The sequence below is a fragment of the Balaenoptera physalus genome (genome assembly GCF_965194825.1).
Source record: "Balaenoptera physalus genome assembly, chromosome: 3".
NCBI classification, from domain to species: domain Eukaryota; kingdom Metazoa; phylum Chordata; class Mammalia; order Artiodactyla; family Balaenopteridae; genus Balaenoptera; species Balaenoptera physalus.
The window spans coordinates 126,531,118-126,556,711 of record NC_138890.1 but is presented as its reverse complement, the minus strand read 5'-3'; the positions used below and the strand labels follow the sequence as shown (position 1 = coordinate 126,556,711).

General features: G+C 35.1%; 1 long non-coding RNA gene and 1 pseudogene across 2 annotated transcripts in view; both read right to left on the bottom strand.

Annotated features, from left to right (window-relative positions):
• Positions 1-1,423: 1,423 nt before the first annotated feature.
• Positions 1,424-25,594, bottom strand: part of LOC309658614 — a 136,024-nt gene continuing 111,853 nt past the window's right edge. The window contains exon 3 of the long non-coding RNA XR_014262319.1: positions 1,424-1,609. This is a non-coding gene — a long non-coding RNA (uncharacterized lncRNA). The remainder of the gene's footprint in view (positions 1,610-25,594) is intronic.
• LOC309657014 overlaps positions 1,603-25,594 on the bottom strand; it is a 41,979-nt pseudogene continuing 17,987 nt past the window's right edge. Inside the window, exons 3-5 of the transcript in view lie at positions 6,680-6,876; positions 5,701-5,858; positions 1,603-5,256 (exon numbers count right to left, since the gene is read on the bottom strand). The product of the transcript in view is annotated as an uncharacterized misc_RNA (transcript). The remainder of the gene's footprint in view (positions 5,257-5,700; positions 5,859-6,679; positions 6,877-25,594) is intronic.

Sequence of the window (25,594 nt, the reverse complement as noted above, 5' to 3'; positions counted from 1 at the left end):
TGGTTCAGTTTTATTTAGGAGGTTCAGATTCCCCATCTTTATCATAATCTACCCATATATCCCCCTCCTATTTGTAGGAACCCATTCCTTCCCAATTAGGGACCAAACTAACAGAGGTCGTTGGGAATTCAATTTGAATTGTAATTTAGCCACTTGCAGGAGGAGACTCTTGCTTTGGTTTTCAGAAACCCTACAGCTACAGAATACGTTTTCTTTGAGGGCAGATATAGAAGCTTTCAGGTCATTGATGCAGAGCTTGAGCAAGGAAGTTAAATCCCTGGGCTCATCTTTTTCATTGGCCACTTTCTCCTGGGCAATTAGGAGTAACCAACCAACTCCACTGTACCCCTTATTTTGACAAAAATGTTCTAGAGGATCTCATACTTAGGCACCCTGAGCCTCACCTTCTATAGGTACTCAATTGCAGGTATCCAAAGGTGATAATTTGTGCAACCCTTTTGCCACGTCATGCCGTGAACTAGAAGTGTCCTTTCACCACTGGAAACAGGCTCGTTAGTGCCTTTAAAACTTATCAGATTATAGAAACCTTTCCAGAAAATCAGAACCAATTCAGAGAACTCATCCTTAAGATTTTTCCTCTGGAACCACTTTTGGTACCAAAATCTGTGTCAGGGTCCAAACATACAAGCAAAACCTGTAAGAGATGTCTAAGTATCCATGCTTACATACACACACACACACATTTATTCACATATAACACACGTGTGTTTGTGTAGTATATACACATACACAAAACAAGGAACTGAAATGGATTACACAGTTTGGGGAGCTGATTAAGCAAATCCAGAGTCTATAGGGCAGACAGTTAGAAATGGAAGAACACAAAAAGGCTGGGATCCAAACCACAGTGGCCGAAGCTATTGTCCACAAGTAGAATTTCTTTCTCCAGGGAATGTCTCAACCCTCTTTTAAGACCTTTCAACTGATTGTCAGGCCCACCCAGGATAATTTCCCCAATGACTGATTAGGGACTTTAACTATGTCTGAAAAAAATCTCTTCATGGGAGAAGCTACATTAGTGTTTTATTAAATAATTAAGAGAAGGTGTGTATATGGTACAAACTAGCTCATGCTTTCCTTCCCTCCTCCAACTCTTGTGAAAGGATAACTCTTGTAGCCTACTTATCCAAAAACATACTGGAAAGGGAATTCTGGGGAATGTAGTTTAGCCTAGCCAAGTTGACATACCACAAAGCCATCACACATGGTATGCTCAATTAACTGCCCTCTCTCTATATTTTATCTCTGGATTATTTATACAAAATGATCAATCTTAAGATAAGGATAAACTCAAAAGTTTATAGTATAACTTTTAATAATTCATCTCCAGTACCATAAAAGTTTTAAAATGTTCTACGTAGGTGGTCTGGTTATCTATTGCTGAATAACAAACTACCCTAAATTTAATGGTTTAAGAAAACAATCATTTTATTATATCTCACATTTTTGTGCATCAGGGATTCAGACAGCATTCAGCTGGATGATTCTTCTGTTCCACATGGCATCAACAGAGGTCACCTGGTGATATTCAGCAGGCAGTAGACTGGTCTGGAGGGTCCAAGACAGCTCCACTCATATGGCTGGTGTCCTAGGAGAGATGGTTTAAAACTTAGGCTCAGCTGAAATGGTCAAATGGAGTACCTACATGTGGCCTAACAAGGCAGTCTCAGGGTGGTCAGACATCTTCCATGGTAGCTCAGGACTCCCAGAGGGAGTGTTCATCACCAGCCTCAGCAGTCCTGGAACGATATTTCTGCTGCTTTCTATTGATCAAGAATGTCACTAAGGCCAGTCCAGATTCAAGGAAAGGGAAATCTGATTCTAATAGAACAATTATTAATCTATTACTCTAGGGAATCTCTGTGGGGGTTAAGAAATATAAAAATAACCCTTGGTAAAAGGATTATAAAACTGAAAAATGTATAAACTGTGTAGTCAATCTCGATTACCTCTGTCAGAAAAGTATCAAGGAGCTTAATACTTAATAAATAATATTATCCTCAACATGATATGTATCAGTACTTCTCACACTTTAATGTCCACGTGAACCACCTAGAGATCTTGTTAAAATGCAGGTCTGGGATAGGGCCTGGAATTCTGCATTTCTAACAAGGCTTCATGTGATACCAATGCTTCTAGTCTGATGAAACAGAGTAATCTATATCATGGGTCAACAGACTTTTTCTGCAAAGGGCTGTATAGTAAATATTTGAGGCTTTGTGGGCCTCATAGAGTATTTGTGACGTATTTTTAAAAATCCAACCACAGATATATGTCACTGGTATTCAAATTTGGCTGCATAATGGAATCACTTGGGGAATTCTTAAAAATACTGATACCTAGGTCCTACCCCAAATACTCTAATTTAGTTGGTATAAGAATAGGGATCCTTAAAAGTTCTCTAGGTTAAATCTATTATGTGGTAAAGTTTGAAAACTTAATCATCTATATCACTTCCTATTTCTACCTACTTGTACCTTTTGGGTCATTAAATCTTTTTCAATACATCTGAATGAATTAATTAATACAGATCTCTCTTCACTTCAAAACAAAACTGACAAACTAATTAAAAAATAATAACCAAAAATAGATGCTTTCACCAGCACACCCCTGCTCCCAATAGGAAGCCTATCCCCAATGGACATATGTTAGGAAAATAAAATGAAGTTGGATGCTGAATTGAGGGCTGATAGAAAGTGATGAATAAGTAGGTTGCTGGGGGAAAAGAAAGTGAAACACAGAAAACTTCAAGTAAGTAGAGTGGTAAATTGCAAGGCTATAAAAAGTAGAAACTACTATCAACCTCATCAGGATAATTAAGAGAAAACTATAAGAGACCTCACATAGAGTAGCGTTCTGCTTTAAAGACTAAAGATTTATAAACATGTCAATATATAAATGGCGTGAGCTGCTTACTTAAAATATTCTCTTAAATATTTCTAACTCTCATAATTTTATACTATATATCTGCACTATACAGGGTTTCCAAAGAAAGTTATAAATTCTTATTCAGTTCTGTCTAAATTAATATGTTTTTAAAATAACAGATACTTTTTAAAGCATTATACCTGCTACCTTTCTAGGCAAATAACTTTAACTGTGAAATTACTATTTTATTAACTCAATTTGGAAAACCATTTTACATGTGCCATCTTTCCCAAGTAAAATTTTGTCTATAACATATACTGTATTTATTCAGAGTTAATATCAATAAATTATTAAAGAAAATAGTAAGTTATAGTGTACCCAAGTAATATTCCACTTTTCATTACATACTATCTTTCCTCTTTATCCTTTCTGACGTTTTTATTTCAGCTTTTCTCTGTGAATTAGCTCCCTTTGGTTTTAACCTCCTGGACTGCATTTCCCTCTACTAAAACTTTCATATAAAATAGTACATCTTCACACAGTAAAATGCAACAGTAACACATAGTTAATAAGGTCTCCTCATTCATTCATGCATTCAACAAACAAAAATAGTACATGCTCAATAAATATTCATTTGCTCTACAAATGATGCTCAATTCAAGTTTTGACCATGATCTGAACTTCACTAAATGTCAATCACATATCCTGAGGATTTCAGAATAAATTTCTTGTTACCTAGGAATCTATATACATTCCTTCTAATTTAAAAAATTTCAGAAATCTATCTGGTATCTCATTATTCAAATGAAAGCTACATCTGTTACAAGCAAAATTTTCTACTCCTGTCTGCTTCCTATTATGGACTCAGAGATAATCAGTATACGTGTGTATCAGTACGTCCGCTTTTCCTATGACTAACAGCTAAAAGTAGAGGGAAATTAAGAGAAAATTACACCACCTAAGTTCTTCTTTCCACTTATATTAACTATGTTACTGTACACAGTTCACTACTTCTAACCTAGATATTAATTGGGTGTGTCTTTTTCCTTCTACAAATTAGGGAAAGGCACACATGACCTCCCTAGGAAAGAATGTCTCTTTGCTCTAGTTATGATATGTACATCCTGTGGCTGAGAAAAGGCAGAAGGTGCATTTTATTTTCAAAAATTATAAACTTAAAACTATCAAAGGTGAGGTATGTTTAGGCAGATAATTATTTTATCAACTAACCAATTATAAACCCATTATAAATTTGGCCCAATCTGATTTTAAACTATTTCAGAATAAATGTTTATCATAGTTTATTGATAAATTCTGCAATATTCCATCTCATTTCTTTCTAGTAAAAAAAAACTTAATTGAAATTGTAACAGGTAAGCAAACGTCATACAAAGTCTACATGGTCTATTTCATTAACATGAAAAACTCAGGACTTCTAAAAAGATAATATTTAATATCCCGTTGCTATACCTTACAACTTCATCATCAAAATTGCTAGAACAATAAACAGTAATGATCAGTGTTATATACATTTATCTATTTTTTTCTTATTCTGAATCGAGTCAGAGTCATAGCAGAGAGTGAAAATTAAGTGGTTTTAAAGCAACAATGGAAGGCAAAGGAAACATTATGTAATATATATACTTAAATCACAAACGTGTTCACAAACATACTTGTATTATTTTCTGCATAACACACTGAAGAGTCAGAAGGGTACATGCTTGATAAGAGTCAAATGAAAAGAACTTTTAGAGCAATATCCCTAGAATTAAAAATCTAGAACAACACAAAACAATCAAAATTATGTTACTATGCTTAGTAATGCTAAAATTGTATGTTAATTTGTCAGGTGCATTTTGACTCTGAATAAAGCACGTTACCTATACAGCATTACCATCAGAATCAAAAATTTTCACATGCATTATCTCTAATGATGAGAAAACGTCTTAAGCCTTGTTTTCTTGCAATTCTAAGTTGTTGCAAATGTTCTTTCATGTCCTGAGAGATATGGCAAAGTCATACTACTATGCCAGGTACTGCAATTACTGCTGATGGTTTATCTGATTCTTCTTCAAAGGGTATACATACAGTAAGACTGGTTAAAACACATGATAATCCCAAATTTGGTCCAATCTTTGTTTGAATTATTGCTAAGTGACTTTTTTTTAAATGGATAAAACTTCTAAACCAAAATAAAATGAGCTCTATATGCCAAGGTACAATGCTTTTTAAGTAGGAAAGGATGAGATGTTTTACAGGACACTTATTAAGCCAATTTGAGTAATTAGAATGGTTCACATAGAATAGAAATAAGAGAGAAAAGTAAACCTGAAAAGGTAGTTGAAATAAGATTGTGAAGTTGGGGATATATGTATACATATAGCTGATTCACTTTGTTATAAGCAGAAACTAACACAACATTGTAAAGCAATTATACTTCAATAAAGATGTTAAAAAAAAGTTAAGCAATGTGAAGAAAGATAAGATTAAATAATAATCCAGTTTATGACAATAAAAGTAATGTAACCATAAAAAAAAAGATTGTGAAGTAGAAGAATTTGAACAATATATACTTCTTTAGAACTTACTTCGTGCTTTCTATCTTTGAATTTTTGCTTATACCTTTCTTATAATTATTTATATTTCCCTCAAGCCTAGCCTTATGCCTTGGCAAATAGTGCTCAGTCATCTTTTATTATATTTCCCCAAGCATAAGAAATTTATCGAATGTCTAGAATTTATTTAAAAACACAACTTCTAATAAAATAAAACTACTATCACCTGTTAGTGATGGTGATTTGGTTATAGTACAGTAACTAAATTCATTTGATGACCCGAAGGCACTGTTTCCTTCCCTTCATAATTTTTATTGATTCAAAGTGACTCATGACTACTGTGCAAAGTACTTGTGCATTTTCTGTGTCAAACATTTGAGGACAACTTTTAAGCACAATATAACCATCCTTCCCCTGAATATCAAAACGTATTTTAATTTTCTGATCCAGAAGTATGAAAAAATAAAAAATATAATTCATAGTAGGCACTGAAATGCAATTTCATACAAAAAGACATGCATTTCCATATGTGTAAACTAATACACTTTAAATTCCTGTCCCACTCCCTGGATCTAACCTTGACCCTGTTGTACAATACTTGGCTCTGTTGCCTAGCAGCTTTAGGAATGGGCTACCAATAATCCTTAAATGTGGCTGTACAGTAGAATCACTGGGTGGTCTGTTTGGAATGGACATTACTGCACCTCATCTGAAACCTACTAAGTGACTGTCAGCATTGGAACTCTGGAATCTGTACTTTTAGCAAGCTTCCTGTCACCACCCTGACACTGCTCTAGACTTACATATTCAAGAACACACTGAACTGAACTGAATAGTCCCTGTAGATTTAGTGATCCAAGTTTTATTGTATATAACTAAATATGACATTAACAATTAAATATATTGAAAATTAAACGTGTTAAAAGTGTTTATCACTAAATGTAAAGTTCAGCAGTACATCATGGAATTTTTTTTGTAGTTGTTTAGCCATCTCTGGCTATGTTTGCCAATCATTGAGAGAACAGTATTAACAAGTATGAATTTCGGATATTCTATATTATAAAATCTGTTAATATGAAATATATTAACAATGAAATTATACCTGCATATAAAAAAATAAAATAAATCTAATTCATGAATTATAAATATATAATAGAAAACATTTATTTAAACCACCAAGGGTCTGAAATCAAAAAAAATTGTATGTGTGAGTGTGGGCAACTACATAATCTCACATTTGGAATGTACTCCTTAACAGCAAGAAGATAAACTTTTTTTTCTCCGTAAGTATTGTCCTTGAACGTTTTACAGTATCTTTTATGATTTGATGTCCTGGCTGTGTATCTGGATCAAATCCAAATTCTATTCCAGTAACTTGAGGAAATCTGAAATTTAAAAAGATATTCTTGGATAATTCTACAAAATATACATTAATAATGGGTAAGGTAAAGTATTAAATTTTAAGTAAGCACATTTTATTATGCTAAACTAAAAAGGTAGAAATGCTTCCCTTCATTAAATCATCAGGCAAACTGTGTGGGGGAAAAAAGAAAAACAAAACACATTTTAAAATCTCCTATTTAGGGCCTAAGACATGCCCAGCCCATATGGCTCTGGAAAGGAGGACTTGGCCGCAGAGCACAGAGCACCACAGCAAGGAAAGCAGGGTCTAAGGGCAGGGCTGGAGGGTGCTGGAAGCCAAGGGTGTGCCTAACATCCTCTCTCCTCCCATCCTCCCATTCAGTGTTCTTGCCCTTGGGCTGCACATGTGAGGCTCACAGATTACTTCAAAAGGCATACAAACATTTATCACTGCTAACCATAAGTCACACGTGAGGATAAAGTCTATGCTATACAAACATACACATCTTTTATTTGGGAATTTATAATTTGTTAACTTCTTGAATACACTTAATCTAAAATATTGAGTATCTAGCTCTTTATGATTAACATCACTAAGATCCTTAAAAATATTTAGCAAGTATACATTTACAAATGGCATTAGAAAAAGCATTATGAATATTTTAAGAGCCCTGAAATTCTGCTTGCTCCCCTTTACAAATGAGGAAAGATGTAAAAAAGTACAAACATTGAAAAAAAGCAAAAATTAAAACCTTTGCATCTTCATGAAACTATTAATAAAATATCATTACAGAAACAAGTACAAAATTAAATTGTATTTTTAGAATATTGTGAGACAGGAGAAATTGCGCTTTTTTTTTCAGAAAAAATTTTTGAAGGAAGTAAGAAATTGGATTTTTAAAACTCTTTAAGAAAGGAAAGACCTCACCATGAAAGGATTCTAGGCATAGAATATATCATAAGAAAGGCAGGAAGGCCAAGAGTATGTGAAAAAAGATGCTGAAAATGAGAATGAGAATATAGATCATAATGTTTTAAGAAAATGAGGATCTGGTATTGGAAATAATTCAAGGATAAAAAAAAAAACTCTTATTGCAACAAATCTTTAACTGTCAAAAGACAGATCCTGAATGCTCATAAGCCCCCAAATTAATAAACATAAAAATGTTTGCACAGACTCCTACCTTTTCCTGTTGAGCAGTGTAGAACAGTGCTTAAGTACACTGGCTATGGAGACAGGCTTGAGTAGAAATCCCCACTGCCACTTACTAACAGTGTGGTCTTAGACAAGTTCCCCAACTTTCAGGTTTCTCAACTGTGGAATGAAGATAATGTCACCTACCTTATATGATTATTAGAAGGACCAACTGAAATAAAGTATGTAATTGTCTGCAAAAACACTTTGCACAATCTTGGCATAAAACTCAATAAACTGTAAGTATTATTATTAGTTACCAGTATCTTTAAAAAGCAGATTAGTACAATGAGAGACTGAGCTAAAAAACTAAATATAGAACTACCATATGATCTAGCAATCCAGCTACTGGGCATATATCTGGAGAAAACCATAATTCGAAAAGATACATGCACCCCAGTGTTCATTGCAGCACTATTTACAATAGTCAAGATGTGGAAGCAACCTAAATGTCCATCAACAGAGGAATGAATAAAGAATGTGGTACCTATATACGATGGAATATTACTCAGCCATAAAAAGGAACGAAGTAATGTCATTTGCAGCAACCTGGATGGACCTAGTGATTATCATACTAAGTGAAGTAAGTCAGACAGAGAAAGACAAATATCATATGATATCACTCCTATGTGGAATCCAATTTTAAAAAATTATACAAATGAACTTATTTACAAAACAGAAACAGACTCACAGATTTTGAAAACAAACTTATGGTTACCAAAGGGGAAACATGGGAAGGAGGGATAAATTAGGAGCTTGGGATTAACATACACACACTACTATATATAAAATAGACAACCAACAAGGACCTACTGTATGTCACAGGGAACTCTACTCAGTATTCTCTAAAAACCTCTATGGGTAAAGAATCTGAAAAAGAATGAATACATGTATATGTATAGCTGAATCACTTTGCTGTACACCTGAAACTAACACAACATTGTAAATCAACTGTACTCCAATAAAATTTAAAAAGAGAGAGAGAGACTGAGAAGCTTGGTCAATATCAGTACAAGGCCCAAACCCCAGAGAATACACAGCTTCCCCTCTCACTCAACTGAGAGCCACAAAGTAGATGTCTGGTCGCCCCACAATAAGCAATGATAGAAATAAAGTCCTGATTAGGCCAGCTGTAAAACTCACAGCTTCTACTTCGACATTTCTAATGGGAAGTGGGAAGAATAAGGAAAAAAGGTGATGGACAAAAAACGAGTGTATTCCATTTTCTTCACCAACTCTAGCAATGCCCGAGACTAAAGTCTGCTTCGGAAAGTGTTGTGTTCACATACATTCAGATTCTCATCTTTTCCCTTCTGATCTATCTCTAGCACCATGGTAAAGCCAAAGTGCTATAATGGCACCTCCTCTGCATAAGCAAGACTAGTATCCTGGGTTCTCCTGTATTTTCAACAAGAGCCCAAAATGAAAGACCTCTGCTCATATCTAACCTCGTTTCAAAGCATATTTCTGGTTTTGGTTCATCCCAACTCCCAAGACCTGAGTTTTGAATAGGTGATTTATATTGGTGTTTCAATTATATTTAGTAACATAAAACTAATAAATGTGCTTTAGTACTCGGTTGTCACCAGTATACAACATCTCCAGTACCAGTCCATCTCACACTGGCATGTGAGAAAAGAAAAAAAGAAAAAGAAATCCCACCCTTTCCCTCTTTACTTCCTCACTTATTGTTTTTATTTTCATTTTATTATATCTACTTCCAAAAATCAAAATTCTTCTTGGTTCTATCTGAAGTAATGTCCCTGATTTCCATTCACCATTAAACATTCCATATGTTTTTGCATATCTACTTAGAGAGATTTCATTCCTTACCTTTTGTTTCCTTCCTTTCTAGATCCTGCCTTTATAGATATACCACATACACAGACCAGATGGGTAGATAGACCACATGGACAGACAGACAGACAATTAGATAAATTATTCTGACTTCCTTTTTTCAGGAGACAAAGCTCTTTACAGTGTGGACAATGTAAGAATTAAATGAATTACTCTTTATTTTCTTGATGTGCTATTTGTTTCTATCTCCCCACTTCACATTAAAATATAATAATTGTAGTATCATTTTAAAAATGAGCCACTCCATCAAAAATCTTTTCACTATCTCTTAGTTAACTGCTCTGACTGCCTAAGCTACCACTCTCCCCATTAATTAGAAAATGATTACCTGGTTTTTAGTTCACTTAAAAATCTTCTGAAACCATGAATGCTTGATGCTTATGGGAACTTAAAGTACAGGAAAACTTAGTCATAACTTTTTCTGAGCCAGCTTTGTGTACATGCTGAGGGTTTTCCACAACTGAGAAGAACTTACTAAATGACCTATGTATTCAAGAAATTTAAAAACAAAGTTTTATCCCTTTTTCCTCTACCCAAAGAGAACTTCAAGAATTTCTATTTCTCCTACAACTTCAAACTACTCTGAGACTTCTATTATCTCAGTTTCCATATTCAGTTTCTAAAAGAATACAGTGGTAGTGTAGACTATTTATATATGTGTGTTTAGGGATATGTGTGTGTCTGTGTGTGTGTATACATTTTGTTAAATTTTTTCTGTTAAAAATTTTGGCTATCTATGTAATCCCTACTCAAGGTAAGTAATATCTAGCTTCTGGTTAGCTATCAACATGAACAAATGGCTAGAAATATTTTTACCAAATACATAGACCACTGGGATGATCTGACTTAAAATACGTGCTATATAGCAAATGTGAATTTCACTTTGGAGGTTTCCAGGGGAGCACCTTATTATAGAGGCAGGCAGAACTCCTCCAGAGTACTGAAACCAAGGTGTAAGAAGATTACTCTAAGGTAACCAAGGTATAAGAAGCTCAAATTGTAAGATATATCATACATATAAAGACACCTTGGGCAGAGGAAAGAACTGGTTGCAAGACTACTAAATTGAATGTCATACAAAACTAAATTTTAATCACAGTATAACAAGTAGAGGTAAGCTACAGCTTTCAACTTTATTCTTAACACGCATTTTCTGTCTTATTCAATCTCTCACAATTAGAATACGTAAACCTTTTCTCATGAGTTTTCCTTTGCTTACAATGAATTTATTGCTGTTGGTTACTATTTTTTCAATATCCCTCTAACACATGATGAATAAAACAATCACTGAGTACCCTCCATATGTCAGGAACTCTGTTTGTACTAGAAATATCCAGTGAAAAAAATTAAAACCCTGCCATCAAGAATATTGTTATCTAGCTGGAGAACCATTAAATAAGGAGGAAATGATCACACAGAGTGATCAGAATTTAGACAAACATGAGCCCATGGAGCTATGAGAGCACAGAGGAGTGGTACCAAATCCAGGCCTGGAGGAAGCGAAGTTAAAGCCCAGTCTTTCATTTTTCTCCAATAATCACTTCTGATTATAGATAAGTCTTTTGGTAAACTTAAGGTAAAACTGAAGAGATGGGGAAAGAAAAAACAGAATGAGTTTTACTCCCTTGTAGAGTCCACCTTCTAAATTCCTAACCTCAGTCTTGCATGACCTTCTTGGAGGACTCAACTTGGTTCCACTGGTTGCTCTCTAATTTCCTCTCCTGTTGCACCTGCCCTTCCCATTGTGGCTTCAGAGTAAAAGGAACTGGCCTGTTTGTACCCAGATTTGCAGCTGGTACTAGTCAATCATTATTACTTCATTCATAAATAAAATATAATGAATAAGTAGTAAAATTAATCCTCAATTTTGTCTAACTAATACTAGAACCATGATTAGATCCAGGCCTTCTAACTAATAAAATTCTCCTTCTAAGCTCTGATGCAGTGAAAAGTGCTAAATCCAGCATCAAGATTAAGATAAAGTTGCTAGCTAACATTAAGAAAGATAAAATAGCACTGTTTATTTTAATCTTAAAAAACAACAAAAATAAAATTATACAAAGCCTCAGGCTTCCAATATGTCTCCAGATCACTAACATAGCACTCATTTCCCGCCATACCACAAACACACACACACACACACACACACACACTCAAACAGGTCTGATCAAAGAGAAACAAATCAACACAGACAATGAGAAAAAAATTACACTTGATTTTCACTGTAATTGGTATACTAACAGAAAATAAAAACGGGTATGCATGTAGTAATTTACATAAAAGCAGATAAGTATTAGAAAAGACATATTAAAAGATACAAAGAAGAGGAAAAAAGTGAGAAGCAAATAGGATTGACTGTGAGCAAATCTGCTGGCGGTGATGACATGGCAATCAGCAATGGTGACAGAGGTGGCAAGAGCAGGCTCAGCCAATGGAAAGATGCCAGCAATAAAAATAAAACAGGAGTTCTGCAATAGGGTAGAAGAAAGAAGCAAAACTATGCATACATTTCTATTTTCCCTCTTCCAGTTTATGTAAGGAGAGACCAAAAGCAACCAGTGACTCAAGTAAGGAAGAAGAGGAGGAAGTGAAAGAAGAAGAAAGAAGGGAAGGAAAGGAAGAAAGAAAAGGACAAAAAGACCCTAATAGCATAAAATAACTTAGGTTGACCAAAGATGCTCACACAATCACTATCCTCAAAGTACCAATGGCATACCAACTAATACATCTCTGCAATCTAAGGGAGAAGGTTCCAGTTCTGGGTTAAATATAAGTATACCCCATTCAGTCTATCCCATTGAATACAACAAAAAAGCAATAAAACCCAGACAGATTGGATAGAACAGATATTTGAAAACTCTGAAAAGTTAACTGTACCAGGTGGATTCTGGGAAAGAACAGCATTTGAAATACTGTCACGCTGGTTTACTATTTTTTTCCTCAAGTAACTGTCACCTAAACTCAATATGCTTAAAGTAGACAGCAGTGTGCAGGCAGAGAGAGCTCCAGGAGAAGCCCTCTAGCTTTCCTCAAGGAATGGAAAGGGCACTACTAATGCTCAGAAAGACTGCTTTGTTCCCCCACACCCAGCCTCCAAGTAATCCTGTGGTAGTGGCAACAGGCAGAGGCAATGCGAGCATGCAAAAACCAAAACTGAGAGAGGGGAGGCTTCTCCTCTGTTTAGAGGACCTGTGATTATAACAATGTGGGGCAAACACCCATTGGTTTTTTCCTCCCTCAGTCCCCCTACCAACTGTCTCTTGGCCTTAGATGCAGAGGCACTTGCAGAAGTACACAGCAGTGTATGGCAACTAAAGTCCTAGTTTTCTGAGTAGACAACTATTAAAAGAGGAACACCAAGAAATTGCAAAGTTTGAGGGAGATTTTGGACTGTAAAAGCTCAGGAAAGCAAACTCATAAAGTCACTTATGAACTCCTAAGCTCACCCCTGACCTGCATCCAAACTCATTCTATGAGGTCAGCATCACCCTGATAACAAAACCAAAGACAAGATGCACACACACACAAAAATTATAGGCCAATATCACTGATGAACATAGATGCAAAAATCCTCAAGAAAATATTAGCAAACTGAATCCAACAATATATAAAAAGATCATACACCATGATCAAGTGCGATTTATCCTAGGGATACAAGAATTTTTCAATATCCACAAATCGATGTGATACACCACAGTAACAAATTGAAGAATAAAATCTATATGATTAACTCAATAGATGCAGGAAGAGCTTTTGACAAAATTCAACACCCCTTTATGATAAATACTGTCCAGAAAGTGGGCATAGAGGGAACATACATCAACATAATAAAGGCCATATAGGACAAACCCACAGCTAACATCATACTCAATGGTGAAAAACTGAAAGCATTTCCTCTAAGATCAGGAACAAGATGAGGATGCCCACTCTTGACACTTTTATTCAACATAGTATTGGAAGTCCTAGCCACAGCAATCAGACAAGAAAAAGAAATAAAAGGAATCCAAATTGAAAAGAAAGAAGTAAAGCTGTCACTTTGCAGATGACATGATATTACACATAGCGAACCCTAAAGATGCCACCAGAAAACTACTAGACCTCATCAGTAAATTCAGTAAAGTTGCAGGATACAAGATTAATATGCAGAAATCTGTTGCATTTCTATACACTAACAGCAAACTATCAGAAGGAAAAATTAAGGCAAAAATCCCATTTACCATCACATCAAAAAAAAAAAAAAAAACCTAAGAATAAATCTACCTAGGTTGGTAAAAGACGTATACTCTGAAAATTATAAGACGCTGATGAAAGAAATTGAAGATGACACAAACAGATGAAATATATACCATGTTCCTGTATTAAAAGAATCAATATTGTTAAAATGACCATACTACCCAAGGATCTGCAATCTACAGATTCAATGCAATCCCTATCAAAATGTTGATACCAGTGACATTTTTCACAGAACTGGAACAAAAAACTTTTAAATTTCTATGGAAGCACAAAAGATCTCAAATAGCCAAAACAATCTTGAGAAAGAAGAACCGACCTGAAGGAATCAGACTCCTTGACTCCAGACTATACTACAAAGCTACAGTAATCAAAACAGTATGTCACTGGCATAAAAACAGACACATACCACAATGGAACAGAATAGAGAGCCCAGAAATAAACCCACACATGTATGGTCAATTAATCTACAATAAAGGAGGCAAGAATATACAATGTAGAGAAGACAGTCTCTTCTATAAGTGGTGCTTGGAAAACTGGACAGCTACATGTAATAGAATGAAATTAGAACATTCCCTAACACCATATACAAAACTAAACTAAAAATGGATTAAAGACCTAAACATAAGACCAGAAACCATAAAACTCTTAGAGGAAAACATAGGGAGAACATACTTTGACATAAATCATAGCAATATTTTTTTGGATGTGTCTCCTAAAGCAAAGGAATTAAAAGCAAAAATAAACAAATGTGACCTAATTAAACTTAAACGCTTTTGCATAGCAAAGAAAACCATTGACAAGTTGAAAAGAAAACCTACTGAATGGGAAAAAATATTTGCAAATGATATGACCAATAAGAGGTTAATATAATATATATATATTTAGCTCATGCAACTTAATATCAAAAAAATAAACAACCCGATTTAAAAATGGGCAGAAGACCCGAATAGACAGTTTTCTAAAGAGGACATGCTGGTGGCCAACAGGTACATGAAAAGATGCTCAACATTGTTAATCATTAGGGATATGCAAATCAAAACCACAATGAGATATCACCTCATTGTCAGAATGGCTATTATCAAAAAGAACACAAATAAATATTGCTGAGGATGTGGAGAAAAGGGAACCCTTGTACACCCTAAAAATATGGGAATGTAAATTAGTGCAGCCACTGTGAAAAACAGTATGGAGGTTTCTCAAAAAACTAAAAATAGAACTACCATATGACCCAGCAATTCCACTCCTCAGTATATATCTGAAAAAAACAAAACACTAATTTGAAATGAACATATAAGAACATCGCACTCCAATGTTCATAACAGCATTATTTACAATTGCCAAGATATGGAAGCAACCTAATTGTCCATCAACAGATGAATGGATAAAGAACATGTAATATAGATATACACAATGGAATACTCCTAAGCCATAAAGAGAATTAAATTTTACCATTTGCAACAATATGGATTGACTTGGAGGGTATTATACTAAGTGAAATAAGTCAGACAGAGAAAAACAAACACTGTACAATGTCACTTATGTGGAATCTGAAAAATACAACAAACTACTGAATACAACAAAAACTAAATAAATAAACAGACACAGATACAGAGAACAAACTAGTGGTTACAAGTGGGGAGACTGAAGGGGGCACTATAAGGGTAGGGGATTAAGAGATACAAACTATTATGTATAAAATAAGCTATAAGGATATGTTGTGCAACACAGGGAATATAGCCAATATTCTGTAGTAACTATAAATGAAATATAACCTTTAAAAATCGTGAATCACTGTATTGTATACCCATAACTTATATAATATTATACATCAACTATACTTCAATTAAAAACTAAAAAACTGAACCTCTACACCACAGCTCTGGTCAAGTCTGACCACGGGATGGCACACACGCAGGAAAACAACACAGTGCTACAAAGACTGAAAATGCAACTGACATTGGAACCACAGTCTACAGTGGTGAGTTGGAACCAGTTCCCTGAACCTAACCAGGTTGGCTCCCTGCTGAAACAAAACTATTAACATTATCCATAGAATTGAAATGATATCATAGTCTTATAATATTCAAAATGTCCAGAATATAATCCAAATTTACTCGTCACACAAATAACTTGCAAAATCTCAAAGTGCAGGGGAAAAGATAAAGGATGCCAATGCTGAGATGACAAAGATGTTGGAATTACCAGAGATTCTAAAGTAGCTATTATAAAAATACTCCATGAATCAAACAAAAGCATTCTTGAACCAATGGAAAAATAGAAAATTTCATCACTTAAACAGACAATATAAAAAAGAAACAAGTGAAATGTTTTGAACTGAAAACAAACAAAATTTTAAAATAACTGGATAACCTCAATAGCAGAACAATCATAACAGAAAAAAAGAATCAGTGGACTAGAAAATGTATCAATAGAAATTATTCAAGCTGAAAAACAAAGAGAAAAAAATTTTTTTTAATGAACAAAACCTTCAGAGACTTATGCAACTATAACAAAAGAGCTAACATTTGTGTCATCTGTGTCTAAGAAAGAAAGGAGAAAGTGTGGTGCTAAAAAAAATGTATTTAAAGAAATAATGAATGAAAACTTCCCAAACTTCATGAAATACATTAACATACAGATTCAAAAAGCTCAGAAAAGCCCAAACAGGAGAAATCCAAAGAAATTATGCCCAGGCATATGATAATTCAACTGCTAAAAATGAAATACAAAGAAAAACAACCAGATATATTAACAATGCTTTACATATAAAGGAAAAATAATTTGAAAAACTCAAATTTTTCATCAGAAACACTGGATTACAAGAGAGTGGAACAACATATTTAAAGAGATGAAAGAAAGGAACTGTCAACTAAGAATTCTATATCCAGCAAAACTTTCAGGAATGAAGATATGCTTTCAAAGAAATGTTGAAGGAACTCCTTCAGACAAAAGGGAAATAAATTTATCAGAAAATAAATTTGGAATATCAAAAATTAAGAAAAAGTAATAAAAATGAAAAATATCTGGCTAAATAGGGAGACTATTCTTTTCTTCTTGGTTCTTTAAAATATGTTCAACAGTTGAAAGCAAAAAATATAACAATGTGTGATGAGATTTACAATTTAACTAGATGTAATGTATAAGACAATAATATAAAGAAGAGAAAGTACATAGTAATACATGGTTGTAAATTCTTTATTTTTCTCTTTAAGTGACAAAATACTGATTCTAAGTAGGCTGTGAAAAGTTAAATATGCATATAGTAAGCCCTAGAGCAACTACTAAAAAAATATAAAGAGGTACAATAAAAACACTATACATTAAAATAGAACACTAAAAAAAATTCAACTATTCCAAAACAAGGCAGGAAAAGAAAAATAAAGGAACAAAAAACAAATAGACCAAACATAAATACTAAGATACTAAAATTTTAGACATAGCCCAAACATATAAGTAACTACATTATACACAAATACTCAAAAAACAAATGAAAAGACAGAGATTATGAAAATCAATTTTTTTAAAAGACTCTTTTCCTTCAATAATTTCCTTTTCCTTTCAAATTAAGATATTCCTAGATAAACAAAAGCTGAGAGAGTTCTTTACCACTAGATCTGCCTGCCTTGCAAGAAATGCTCAAGGTTGTCCTGCAGGGTGAAATGAAAGAACACTAAATGGTAACTCAAATCTGTATGAAGAAATAAACATCTTAGTAAAGATATGGGCCATCATAAAAGCTAGTATTATTATAACAATGGTTTGTAACTCCACTTTTTGTTTTATACATGCTTTAAAGGACTAATATATATTTTTAAAATTATTAGTCTAGAAGCTAGTAATATTGTAACTTTAGTTTGTAATTCCATGTGTCTACATAATTTAAGAGACTAAGCATTTAAAATAATTATTTTTTAAAAAAATGGTTCTGAAGAACCTAGGGGCAGGACAGGAATAAAGACATAGTCTTAGAGAATGGACTTGAGGACACGGGGAATGGGAAGGGTAAGCTGTGACAAAGTGAGAGCGTGGCATGGACATATATACACTGCCAAATGTAAAATAGATAGCTAGTGGGAAGCAGTCGCACAGCACAGGGAGATCAGCTCGGTGTTTTGTGACCACCTAGAGGGGTGGGATAGGGAGGGTGGGAGGGAGGGAGACACAAGAGGGAGGAGATATGGTGATATATGTATAGCTGATTCACTTTGTTATAAAGCAGAAACTAACACACCATTGTAAAGCAATTAGACTCCAATGAAGATGTTAAAAAAAAGATTTAAAAAAAAATAATATTTATTAGTTTATGTTTTGGGGGCACACATTGTATAGAGATGTAATTTTGTGTCATCTACACCAAAAAGGGTGGAGATGGATCTGTAAAAGAGCAGAGGTTTGTATGTTATTGAAGTTAAGCTGGTGTAAATTCAAATTAGAGTGTTATAAATTTAGGATGTTAAATGTAATCCCCATGGTAACCACACACACACACAAAATAGCTATAGAATGTACACAAGAGAAAATGAGAAAGGAATTTAAACATTTCCTACCAAAAAATCAACTAAGCACTAAAGAAAAGCGTAATGCACGAAATGAGAGACAAAGGAGCTATTAGGCATATAGAAAACAAAGAGCAGAATGATGACAGAAGTCCCTCATCAGTAATTTCTTTAAATGCAATGGATTAAACTTGCCAATCAAAACACAGATTGGCAGAATGGATAAAAACACATGACCTAACTATATGATGCCTACAAGATACTCATTTTAGATTCAAAGATACAAACAGATTGAAAGTGAAAATACAGAAAAAGATATCCCATGCAAATAGTAACCAAAAGTGAGCAGAGTGGCTATACTAACATCAGTCAAAGTAGACTTTAAATCAAAAAAGTTCACAAGAGACAAACAAGACATTATATATTAATAAAAAATTCAATACATCAAGAATATATAACAATTATAAACATTTATGCACCCCAAAATAGACCAGCAAAATATATAAGCAAAAGCTGACAGAACTGAAGGAAGAAATTGTTCTACAAAAGTAGGTGGGGACTTCAATACCCCACACTCAATAATGGATAGAACAACCAGACAGAAGTTAATTAAGACAGAAGTTAATTAAGCAACACAGTAAACCAACTAGATCTAATAGACATAAACAGAACTCTCTCCCCAGTAAGAGCAGCAGACATATTTTTCTGAAGTGCTTATGGGAAATTGTCCAGGATAGACTGTGTTAGGCCACAATTAAATCTCAGTAGATTTAAAACGATAGATATCATACAGATTATCTTCACCAACCACAAGATATACAAAGTATCTTCACCAACCACAATGTAATGAGCTTAGAAAGTCAGTAACAGTAATAAAACTGAAAATTTTTTTAAATTGGGGGAAATTTAACACACTTTTGAATGATCAGTGAATCAAAGAAGAAATCACAAGGAAAATTAGAAAATAATTAAATGAATGAAAATGAAAATGCAACATACCAAAACATACCAAAAACCTGGGACACAGTGAAAGCAGTGTTAAGGGGAAATTTATAGCTATAGATGCTTACATTAAAAAACAAGAATGACCTCAAAACAACAATCTAGCTTTACAACTTAAGGAACTAGGGACTTCCCTGGTGGAGCAGTGGTTAAGAATCCACCTGCCAATGCAGGGGACAGGAGTTTGATCCCTGGTCCGGGAAGATCCCACATGCTGCAGAGCAATTAAGCCCGTGCACCACAACTACCAAGCCTGCGCGCCACAACTACTGAGCCCACGTGCTGCAACTACTGAAGCCTGTGTGCCTAGAGCCCGTGCTCCACAAGAGAAGCCCCCGTTCTCTTCAACTAGAGAAAGCCTGTGCGCAGCAACGAAGACCCAAAGCGACCAAAAAAAAAATTAAGGAAATAGAAAAACAACAAACAAAACCCAAAGATAGCTGAAGGAGCATAACAGAGATAAACAAAATAGAGACTAGGAAAACAATAAAGAAAATCAATGAATCTGAAAGTTGGTTCTTTGAAAAAGTCAACAAGCTTTCAGGTAGATGAACTAAGAAAAAAGAAAGACTCAAATTGTTATAATCAGAAATAAAAGTGGAAACTTGGCCAAGATAGTAGAGTAGGAGGACTCTGAGTTCACCTCCTCTCACAGGCCCACCAAAATTACAACTATTTACAAAGCAACCACAGATGAGCAAGACCAGAACCCACCAGAAAAGGTCTTCTGCAATGAAAGCTACAAAGATAAAATCACATTAAGATGGGTAGGAGGGGTGAAACCATGGTATAGTCAAGATCCATAGCCCCTGGGGGCTGACCCACAAACAGGAGGATCATTACTATTAGAGAGGTTCTCACCCAGGAGCACTGAGTCTGAGCCTCACACTGGGCTCCTGCACTGGGAAAATGAGCTGCCAGAATGTTTGGCTTTGAAGGCCAATGGAGCTTACTTTCAGGAGATGCAGAGGGCTGTGGGAAATAGAGCTCCACTATTACATGGCGCACACAAAATCTCACATGCTCCAGACATGGAGAAGAAGTAGTAATTTGAAAGGAGCTTGGGTTCAGACCCACCCGCTGATCTTGGAGAGTCTCCCAGAGAGGCAGGAAGCAACTTGAGCTCACTCTGGGGACATAGACAGTGGCGGCACTGATTTTGGGGAGCTCATTCTACCATGTGGACACTGGTGCTGGCAAGTGACACTTTGGAATTCTCCCTCTAGCTTATTAGCACCAGTACCGGGCCCCGCCCACCAGCCTTTTGGCACCAGTACTGGGATATCAGGCCAAGCAACTAGCCAGGTGGGGACAAAACTGCACCTGTCAGCAGCCATGCTGCCTTAAGTCCTCCTGAGCAGAGCTTACAGCTGCCCTGGCACACAGCCTTATGCACCAGAGGGCACAGGACCTGACCACACATACCAGTGTACAGGCACTACTCCAGTACCCCCAGAGTCCTGCAGCCAAAGACCCTGGGACCCAGCTCCACTGACCAGTTAGCAGACACCAACCCCAGGACCCCCTGGGCCCCAAGCCCTAACATCAGCAGGCTCAAACAACAACCCTAAGACCCCCAGGATTCTGCAACAAGAGACACTGGAGTCCAGCTCCACCCACAAGAGGGCTGGCACAATCTTCAGAACACCACAGACCCCACTGCCAGCTGTGTCAAGAACCAGTGACTCCCACCAGTGGGCCAACACCAGCTCCAGGACCCCCAAGGCTTTTTAGCCAGAGATACCAAAACCTGGTATTGCCCACCAGAGAGGCAGCATTATTGCTAGAACTCCCTGGCCCCCAACTTGCCCACCAGCAGACAGACACCAGCCCCAGGAACACTACAGTCCAACAGCCTGCCTTGTCACGACTCAGCCAACACATCAGCAGGCCAACACCAGCTCCAAGATACCTAAGACTTCTCACTCAGCCTCACCAGGATCCAGCACCACTTACCAGCCCTGCCAACCAGTAGCTGGCAGCCTCCATACCAGGCAGGGACCAGCAACCAACTGGACCAGGGGCCAGCCATGCCTACCAGGAGAATATCAATGAAACTAAGAACTGGTTCTTTGAAAAGAGAAATAAAATTGATAAATGTTAAGCCAGTTTCATCAAGAGAGAAAGAGAGGTCCAAATAAATAAAATCAGAAATGAAAAAGGAGAAATTACAACTGACATCATGGGAATACAAAGGATTGTTAGAGACAACCACAAAAAAAAAATTATATGCCAATAAAATGGACAACCTAGAAGAAATGGAAAAGTTCCTAGAAATATCTTGAGACAAATGAAAATGGAAACACAACATATTGAAACTTATGGAATGCAGCAAAAACAGTTCTAAGAGGGAGGTTCAGAGATAACAATAAAGATCTCTAATAAATAACCTAACTTTAAACCTCAAGAAACAAGAAAAAGAGGGTCATACTAAGCACAAAGTCAACTGAAGGAAGGAAATAATAAACATTAAGGCAAAAAATAAATGAAATAGAGAACAGGAAAACAATAGAAAAGATTAACAAAACTAAGAATTGGTCTTTGAAAAGATGAACAAAACTAACAAAGCTTTAGCTAGATTCACCAAGGAAAAGAGAGAGGACCCTAATCAATAAAATTATATTTGAAAGAAGAGACATTACAACTAATACCACAGAAATACAAAGGGTCATAACAAACCACCATGAACAACTATATGCCAACAAACATGATAACCTAAAAGAAATGATTACATTCCTAGAAACATACAACCTACCAAGACTGAATAAGGAAGAAAAAAATCTGAAAAGACCAACAACAAGAAGAATAAATCAGTAATCAAAAACCTCCCAAGAAAGAAAAGTCCAGGACCAGACAGCTTCACTGGTGAATTTTCCCAAATGTTTAAAGAACAATTAATGCCAATCCTCTCAAACTCTTCCAAAATAATCAAACGGTAGGGACCACCACAAAACTCCTTTTATGAGTCAATTACCAGGTATCAAAGTCAGATAATGACACTACAAGAAAAGAAAACTAAAAGCCAATATCCCTGATGAATATAGATGCAAAAATAATCAACAAAATACTAGCAAACTGAATTCAGCAGTATATTAAAAGGATCATACACCGTGATCAAGTGGGATTCATCCCTGGGATGCAAGGATTGTTCAACATATACAAATAAATAAATGTGATACATTACATCAATAAACTAAAAGATAAAAATCATATGATCATTTGATAAAGTTCAACATCCATTCATGATTTTTTAAATCTCAACAAATTAGCTATAGGGGGAACATACCACAATGTAATAAGGGCCATATATGACAAGCCCACAAATAACATCACACTCGATGAAAGGTTGAAAGCTTTTCTTCTAAGATCGAACAAGACAAAGGTGCCCACCCTCACCACTCCCATTCAACATAGTACTGGAAGTCCTAGTCAGAGCAATCAGGCAAGAGAAAGAAATAAAAGGTATCAGAATGGGAAAGTAAGAAGTACAATTGTCTCTATTTGTAGATGACATTATCTTATATGTATCAATAGAAAATCCTAAAGACTCCACCAAAAAAAGCCTGTTAGATCTAATCAATGAATTCAGTAAAGCTGCAGGATACAAAATCAACATACAAAAATCAATAGTTTCTATACACTAACAAGAAATTATCTGAAAAAGAAATTTTAAATATCCCATTTACAATACCATCAAAAACAGTAAAATACTTAGGAATAAATTTAACTAAGAAGGTTAAGATCTCTATACTGAAAACTAATACAATGATGAAAGAAACTAAAGAATACACAAATAAATGGAAAGATAACCTGTGTTTTGGATTAAAAGGATTGTTAAAATTCCCATACTGCTCAAAGCCATCTACAGATTCATTGCAATCCCTATCAAGATTCCCAATGGAATTTTTCACAAATTAGAGAACAATCCTAAAATTCATATGGAACAAAAGAAGACCCCAAATATCCAAAGCAATTTTGGGAAAGAAGAAAAAAATGGAGGCATCACACTTCCTGATTTCAAACTATCTAAATGTTTTATAATATTTATATTATAAAGCTATCATAGTCAAAATAGTATGGTACTGGCATAAAAATAGATACATAGACCAACTTAACAGACTCAAGAACCCAGAAATAGACCTAGGTATATACAGTTGACTAATTTTTGACAAGTGCACCAAGAACATGCAATGGGGAAAGGACAGTATCTTTAATAATGATACTGATAGTCAGTGAAAACTATCCATATACAGAAAAATGAAACTGAACACTTATCTTACACCACTCACAAAAATTAACTAAAATGCATTAAATACTTAAATGTAAGAACTAAAGCCATAAAACTCCTCGAGGAAAATACAGTAAAAATTCTCCTTGACATTGGTCTTGGCAATGATTTTCTGAGTATGACACAAAAAGCTCAGGGAACAAAAGAAAAATAAACAAGTGGAACTACATCAAACTAAAAAGCTTCTGCACAGCCAAGGAAATAATCATCAAAATGAAAAGGCAACCTATGAATTAGGAGAAAATACTTGCAAATCATCTATATCGTAAGGGGTTAATATCTAAAATACATTGATGTAAGGAACTCACAATAGCAAAAACAAAAATAATCCAATTAAAAATGGGCAAAGGACCTGAATAGACATTTTTCCAAAGAAGACATGCAAATGGCCAACAGGTACATGAAATTATGCTCAACATCATTAGTCATCAGGAAAACACAAATCAAAACCACAATGAGTTACCACTTCACCTGTTAGAATGGCTATCATCAAAAAGACAAAAAAAAAAAAAAAAAAAAAAAAAAAAAAAAAAAAAAAAGACAAGAGATAACAAGTGTTGGCAAGGATGTAGAGAAAAGGAAGCCCTCGTACATTGTTGGTGGGAATGTAAACTGGTACAGCAATTATGGAAAAGTCTGGAGACTCCTCAAAAAATTAAAAGTAGTACTACCATATCATCTAGCAATCCCACTTCTGGGTAAATATCCAAAGGAACTGAAAGCATTATCTCGAAGAGCCATGTACTCCCATGTTCACTGCAGACTTATTCACAATAGCCAAGGTAGAGAAAAAACCTAAGTATCTGGTGATGGATGAATGCATAAAGAAAACGGAAAAGAAGATATACAGGTAGTAGATGAGCACTTAAAAAGATTTTCAATATCACTACCCATTAAAGCAATTACATCAAAACCACAATGTCACTGTACACCTATTAGAACAAATAAAATTAAAAGCAGTGGTAATACCAAATGTTGGTAAGCAGGGAGAGAAACTGGGATCTCTCATTCACTTTTGGTGGGAATTGTACAGCCACTTAGAAAATAGTTTGACAGTTTCTTAAAAAGAAAACATACATTTATCATATGCTCCACCAATTGCAATCCTCAGCATTTAAAGCAGAGGACTGAAAATTTACATTCACACAAATACCTGTACATAAGTACAGCAGGTTTATTTGTAATAGCCCAAACCTGGAAATAACCAAAATACCCTCCATTGGTAAATGATTAAAGAAACTGTAGGACAACCATACCATGGAATACTACACAGTAATGAAAAAAAACAAACTACTGACGTATGTAACAACTTGGATAGATCTCAAGGGCATTATGCTGAGTGAAAAAAGCCAATCTCAAAAAGTCACATTATTTATGATTCCATTTTTAGAATATCCTCAAAATGAAAAAATTACAGAGATGGAGAACAGAGCAACGGTGGCCAGGGTTTAGGTGTGGTGAGGGGGAAAGGGATGGGTGTGACTATAAAGGGTAGGCAACAAGGGGCAGATCTTTGTGTAATGTACTAGTTCTGGATCAGGAATATGGTGGTGGTTACACCAATTTACACATATGGTGAAAGGGTACAAAACTATACATATACATTATACTGATATCAATTTTCTGGTTTTCATCATGTACTATAATTATTTAAGATGTAACCTTGGGGCAAACTGAGGAAAAGGTATAAAGGACCTCTCTGTACTATTTTTACAAT